The sequence below is a fragment of the Cornus florida genome, unplaced genomic scaffold (assembly GCF_030987335.1).
Source record: "Cornus florida cultivar Cherokee Brave unplaced genomic scaffold, ASM3098733v1 CherokeeBrave_3.0.0_Hap2_Chr10, whole genome shotgun sequence".
Lineage (NCBI taxonomy): Eukaryota > Viridiplantae > Streptophyta > Magnoliopsida > Cornales > Cornaceae > Cornus > Cornus florida.
This window is the reverse complement of record NW_026775580.1, coordinates 54,580,565-54,586,652: the sequence shown is the minus strand read 5'-3', so window position 1 is coordinate 54,586,652 and position 6,088 is coordinate 54,580,565.

Below are 6,088 nucleotides of genomic sequence, written 5' to 3'. Positions count from 1 at the left end.
TCAAGAGAAATAAGTATCACTCATGCATTGACAAGAAAAACATGATCATCCCTTTCTCATGAAAGAAAAACAACATAAATCCTAAACTACAAGATATGGTCCAATGAAAACAAGATATTCATCAAAGTATAGTCCATGACCATAAAAACTCTTTAGGACTTAGTTAGGGGGGTTTGCACCCATAGACCTAATAGGAACAAGTCCCATAGCATCAACAGGCACATAATTAACCAAGTCTTCCTTTTTGATCGACATAGTCTTTACATTCAACTTTTGAAAAGACTTTTCAATTTCAACCTTTTTCTTGTTTGAGTAATTCTTAGCATGAGAATTTTTGGGTTGATTCATAAAATTTTGCTTTTTAACATGAACCATATTCTTAGCATAAGAACCAAAAGTATGAAATTCAGAAAAAGATTCTCTTCTCTTCCTAAAGCAATAATATTGGTTATGTCCATTCCTAACACAATAAGTGCAATGCAAAATGGTAGGCACATAAGACATATTAGCATGTGATGAATCAACAACCTCAGATTTATTTTTAGGCACATTCAAGTTAGTGAGTTTCACAAAAATAGTTTTACCCTCTTTACTACATGAAGCCTTATTAAAACCTAAGCCAGTTTTGTCATTCACATTCTTACCAATATTAATCATCTCATCAAGTTTAATCTGCCCAGAAGTAAATCCATTCAATTTCTCTTGTGACTTTTTCAATTCAAGCTCAAGAAAATTAAATTCGGCAACAAAAGATTCTCTAGCAGAATTAGCTTGACTTACCCCGCTCTCGAGAATTTTTACTTGACCTTGAAGATTTTGAAATTCAACTTTGTTCTCCTCAAGCAATTTCTGTTTTTGCTTATTCTCTTTCTTCAGGATTTCATTCTCCCTTTTTATCAACTCTAGTTTATCAGACTGCTTCTGACTAGCCTTTTACATTGCCTCAAAGATTTTCAATGTATTGCTTTCACTTGGTTCTTTTTTAATTTTCTTATCATCCGAATCATAAGAACCAACCTTACTCAATGTCCCAAATTTGGTAGAATCTCCTATACAAAAAGAAGAATTATTAGCAATATCATTATCAACATGAGCAACAAAAGTAATAGAAGCTTCTTTCCTATTTTTCTTATCTTTCAATTAAGAAGGATCTCCTTTAACAAAATTTTTTTTCTTTTTACTTTTAAGGAGTCTTCCATATCTTTTAGATAAACGAAAAAGTTCCTCATCCGAACCTAAATCATTGAAAACAAGATCGGAACTTAAACCATCAAAAAGAATATCCAATTCACCCTTATTCGTAGGATTTTCCATTATGAATTTTTGAAAACAAAAATAGTTTTATTTTTCAAAAAAAACTTCCACAAGGATTAACTCAATGTATAGAGGATGGCTCTGATACCACTTGTTGAGTGTGCGCAGCAGAATGGTTGTGGAATATATTATATGGATAGATAATCTAGAGAGGTGGTAAATAGATTCAACTTACTCTTTTATCCAATTTTTACTTATTTTAATTTTACCGAAATAAAACTAAAATCAAACCACAAAGCAAAAATAAAGTGCAAGTAAAGTAAATAGAGTTCAAGAGATGACATCAGGATTTTATCGAGGAAACCCCAATTGGTAGAATAGACCAATTGTAACAGGAAAAACCTCGTTGAACTTCGCAGTCCTGAGATAAACGATCCACTATGTTTGAAGCAAAGTATATCGAACTTTAACTCAGTCTCGCACCCTATCGTTCTACCAAAAACCAATTGCTGACAATCATTAGCTTTGTGACTCCCCCGTCCAACAGCTCTCGACCTCAGGCTTACTCTCAATCTCTGTAGAAGAGTTGCAGGTAGATCAGACAACACTCCACGAATGCTCTGACCCCTTCAAAGTGTGATCGCTTCACCCCTTTTCGTCTAGATCTGAATTTTAACGAAGAATGAATGAATTTTGCTTTTCCAGAATTTCTGAATCTTCAATTATGCTTCAATTTCGATGAGATAGAGAACAACACTCCTAAATCACTCTTGTGTTTATGTGTGTGCTCTCAAAAATAAAATCAGAAAAATCAGATTGATTTTCTGAAGGAATAAAAAATATCTCTCAAAAAGGGCTCTAAAAAAGATCTGTATTTTTTTTTTATGCAAAAGCCACCAATAAAAATATCTCTCTAAAAGCTTTCTCAAAATATAGAATTGATGTTCCTTAAAGCCATGAATAAACCAATGTATATGACAAGGTTTATATAAAGTTTAGAAAGTCCTAATCCCTTAGAAAATAAGATAAAATTCATGCATAGGATTTGGTACAATTCTAGACCAACTAGGAGAGAAATCTAAAACAGGAAACTAAACTTTCCATAGGCTATCAGGACTCTTGAACCTATTCAAAGAATTAGGAACAGGTTCAAGAATGGCAGAATGTTTTTCGAGGCCAATGTTAAAGACTCGAACCTATTCAAAGAATTGGGAACAGGTTCAAAAATGACAGAATGTTTTTTAGGCCAAATTCAAATGGCTTGAACCTGTTCCAAGAATCATGAACAGGTTCAAATCTGCCAAACTTGATTCCTAAGGTTCTAGGCACTGTTTTTGGTATATTCTGAAACTTACCAAATATAGAATGTGGCCTAACCTTTTTAGATTCCTTCCTAAAGTATTGTTCTTACCTGTCTCGAATGATCTCAGTTATGGTAACTTTGAACAACCTTCCAATTCCATAGTTGCTGTCGATCCGGATATGGTAACTTGAATTACAAGACAAGGACTTGTTTTGACACTGAAAGTTGCCAATTACAGAATATATATGTTTTACAATCTTCCCAAAATATATATCTTACATCTCTACCTTTCCTCTTAGAACCCATGAGTTCTACGCATTGGGTATCATAATCTAGATTGTAATTGCATGTTAATCACCTAGACATAGGGTTAAAAGCATGGAAAGAAACTGTTTGTATGTGTATGTATATATGTATTTGTATGTATTATTTTTGGTTGATTTGGTTTGGATGAAATCATGTTATATCATGTTTATAATATATATTTAGATGCATAATCATAAGTTAGATCATCCTAGAATTAATTAAGACTGTTCTTACACGAATCGGAGGCGAAACAGACAAGTTACAGAGGCTGGAAGCTGTTGTCGTAGGGAAGAAGACGACCCAGGCTCAACCGAGCCGACTCAGTTGTAACTGAGCCGACTAGGTTGGCAATTGAGCCAACTTAGTTGCAACTGAGCTGACTCGGTTGGGCAGAGAGCTGACTTAGTTGGTAACTAAGTTGACTCAATTGCCCTACTACTTGGTTTCGAGTTTTGGTTGTCTAAAATTGATCTACGGGTGTTTTAATAGAGTTTTAGGGTTTTAATGGACCTAATTAAATGTTGGAATGCGTATAAATATTAAGAACACTAATTGGATTGACAAATGAATGAGTAAATTAATTCATAAATTAATTTAAAGGAAAGTTTGGATGCTTATATGGCTATTGGTTTTGGAAGCGTTTAAACAATTTATTTAAATTGTTCTATAATGCTTATCATTTGTTGACATGCTGTAATTGGGATGGAAAGCTTAGAAGATTATTGTAATACCCCTAATTTTCAAAAGGATATAATTGGAATTTAATTTTTATTTATTGTACAATCTGACGTTGACTTTATTTAAGGATACGTTGGAGAGAAATACTCTCCTTTGTAATGGATTGCATGCGGTTTGGAGGCGGCAGTAGGATTTTGTAAATAGTTGAACTCGTACACTAGAGTTTTCTATCAGGAAGTAGTTTACTTGTGATGTCTTCCTTAATTGAAGCAAGGAGATTTTTGGAGAAGGGTCAATTTTATATATTAAATTGACTTTTCGCGGAATGTATTTATAAACTGAGGTAGTAGCCTATAATTTAGTGTTACCAAAACGTTAGCGTTGGGTGCATAGAAGTTTTGCGAATCTATATTATAGAATTTGGAGGAATATGGATTTGTACCTTGGTATAAATATTGGGTAAGGATGAGTTGTTATTAAATACAACTTACGTGTAGTATATTTTTGTGTTTATTAAATATAGGAATCATAAAATTTCTATGAGGAGTGGAGATTCAGTGAAGCCCATACACAGAGGTAGCGTCCACAACGGACGGAAATGAATTTCAAAGAAAAGAATTCAGATTTTCGTGAATTCCGAGAACGAAATTCCTTTTGTTAGGGGGGAAGAATGTAATACCCCTAGTTTTCAAAATGATATAATTGAAATTTAATTTTTATTTCTTGTATTCTATACTTGTTTATATACTTAATTGTTTGGTATCTCTCAGATTTGTGCTCGGACTTGATCACCCGTGGCTCTAAAATCGAGAGGTATCATAATTATTTTATATCTTTTTGTGTATACTTGTATTGTACATATGTTGCTTATTGTATGCTTTATTGTGCTTTTAATTTATACTTATTGAATATGGTTGATTTGGAAGCATGGATTATTTGCCAAGGTATAAATATAGTGTTATTAATTTTGTATGTAGAAAACATATTTCAGGAGGCATGGATTATTTGCCAGAGATATAAATAAATTATCATTTACTAAGTATGAACAAGAACATACTATTGGAGGCATGGATTAATTGTCAGAATATAATTGGAATGTCAATTGGTTAAGTATAGATAAATATTATACTTGTGGAGGTATGGATGAGTTACCAAAGTATGAATAAAATGTTATATGAATTAGATGATTAAATAAACATCTATGGTTATGGTTACGTGAATAAGAGGAAATAAAATGCTCCAAGGATTGAGCATGGTATTATTAATGGTTAATTAACCATTTGGATTAATTTTGGAAAAGAGGAGTTCCATGTGATGCGAATGGTTTATGTTAGGGACGGTCATGTGTGTGTGTGTGTGTGTGTGTATATTAATTCATGGTTTAGGATTATGGAGTTATTAATTATTATTAGTGATATTATGTATTATTACTAATCACTATATATTAAAGGCTAAAATTGGAATTAGGATGATTGTGGTTAGAGATGTATTAGTTATCGATTTTCAGGGGCTTGTTAGATAGAACTTGTTCGTGGGTTTTGACCCACCTTATTTTATTTTTCAGGTTCGTAGAAGTTCAAGTCTCGAGGTTAAGAATCTGCAACTTGGAGGCTTATATATCATCTACTCTAATTTATTTCAAAGTATGATGTTGTTAAGTCATTTGACTTTAGTTTTACTCATGGATTTCGGATTAATGGATGTTAGTTAAGGGGTCCTTAAATTATGGGATTCACGAATTGTAATCTTTGGAAGATTTTTATTTAATGGAATTATTATTTATTAGTTTTTTCAGCGGTTTATTTATTCTTTATTATTCATCTTTGTATTCTATACTTGCTAAATATTAATTGTTTTGATATCCCCTGATTTTATGAGCGTGGACTTAATCAACTCATGTCTCCGAAATTAAGAGGTATCACATATGGGATCAAGGGCATCATTATATCATTAATGATATAAGACACCAATGGTCATTGATACTAACAAACTTAACTCCAAAGTCACATATATATCGCATGTGTATCTATTCAATACAATATTCATGCCATGCATCGGTCCTACCGTATCTCAATAAAGACACACCGTGTCTTAAAACTGGACACTTAAATCTCAAATTTTCCATACACACGTGTACTAATATGGAAAATATAATAAATGGGGATAATAAGTGTACTCACAAAATAAAACTGTCTTTACCTAAATGCTCCAAATCCGAAGAAGTTTTCCATGCCGATCTTTATTCTGTTTGATGGAACAACCGACCCGGTCGACCACATCTACCACATTCAGTTGAAAATGGCTTTGAACACTAACAATGATCATTTGATGTGCATATGCTTCCCTACAAGTTTGGCTGGGCCAGCCCTCAATTGGTTTAAGAATCTGGCTTAAGGCTCAATTGTTAGTTTCCAGGACTTGTGCGACAAGTTCATAAGCCAGTACTATAGGAATAAACGCCCGGCTAAGGATGTTTCAAGCCTTTTCACAATGAAGCAGCACAAAGATGAGCGACTCCAAGCTTTCCTCACCCGGTTCAACCTTGTT